Below are 1,180 nucleotides of genomic sequence, written 5' to 3'. Positions count from 1 at the left end.
AGCCCTAAAAGGCGCAGTGCAGGAAAAGTGTTTGGAGCAGTGACCATGTGCACGTTTCACACTTTCCATCCCCATGTGTTACTAAGAGCACCCCTGAGGCGACCACTCAGGGGGGAATGTTCCGCAGACTTTCTGCCTTCCCGGCCCCTGGCCAGACAAGGTAGATCCGTTCAAACCAGGATTAACAGGGCCCCTCTGGTTTTCCAGGGGAATTACTCCCGGGCCCCAACTGCCTGTGGGCACCTCGGTTTCTGTTCCAGCCTGTACTAACCATCAGAACCCCCATCCTACCAGCAGGGGTACTATACAACCAATCATCCCCACAAGCAGGAATGATGGTGGAGCACCCCTACTGGACACTGATAAGAACAGATACTACACTTGATCTTAGCCAAAAGGCCGAGAAGCGATGTATGTTTCTCTTTACAGAGAGAAAAAAGTAGATATCTTACCAGTCTCGCCGCAGGTCCCTGACCTCCACCAGGCACCATCCTTCACCCATCATGGTGGGTATTGTCATAGAGACCTTCAAGGATTCAGTCCCCATGCTGAGGGGCTACTGCCTCGGGCCCGAATCGCACCCCGCTGAAAGCGCCTTGGTCAGATTTAAAACTGAACAGGGTTCCATCTGCACGGAGCCCATCGCCGTAAGGCTGCATTACAGGCAAAACATCGAGGATTCTTCTCCTTATCCAGCGAGGCTCGGGTACCATCCACTTTAGCGCATAGCCTTCCTAATGGATCTGATTAAAGTCCCTGATTCTCTAATGGAACCATTCTGGACTTTCAGGTATGCTCAAAGAGCATAGCAACACTTTCAGTGACCATCCAACTTACAGACACTGGAGAGAAAACGGAGGTACTTCCTGTATAGGAGGGGTTATATAGGGGAGTACCTCTTATAACCCACATTGTCATGAATAGCCTGCTCTGTGTCCCATGATGTACAATAAAGAAATAATCCTTTCTAACAGTAGTTTTGAGCTTTCCTCCTGCTAGTTTGAGGTCATGTCCTGGTATTCTTGATCATGGCTTCATATTAAAAACACTGCCCTCCTGAATCATCTTCACCCCATTCATGTATCTAAAGGTTTCTATCAAGCTCCCCCTTTCATTTCTTTCCTCCAGATTGTTCATATTAAGTTTTTGTGTTTTCTCCAGATATCTTTTATCTTTGAAC

The 1,180-nt window shown here is 48.1% G+C and overlaps 1 pseudogene; it reads right to left on the bottom strand.

Annotated features, from left to right (window-relative positions):
• Positions 1 to 294: 294 nt before the first annotated feature.
• LOC149445737 (U2 spliceosomal RNA) lies at positions 295 to 411 on the bottom strand (annotated as a pseudogene).
• Between the last annotated feature and the right edge of the window lie 769 nt (positions 412 to 1,180).

This window comes from Staurois parvus, unplaced genomic scaffold (assembly GCF_062004578.1).
Source record: "Staurois parvus isolate SC_StPar_1 unplaced genomic scaffold, SC_StPar_1.0 ptg000714l, whole genome shotgun sequence".
NCBI classification, from domain to species: domain Eukaryota; kingdom Metazoa; phylum Chordata; class Amphibia; order Anura; family Ranidae; genus Staurois; species Staurois parvus.
This window is presented reverse-complemented; position numbering and strand designations above follow the sequence as displayed.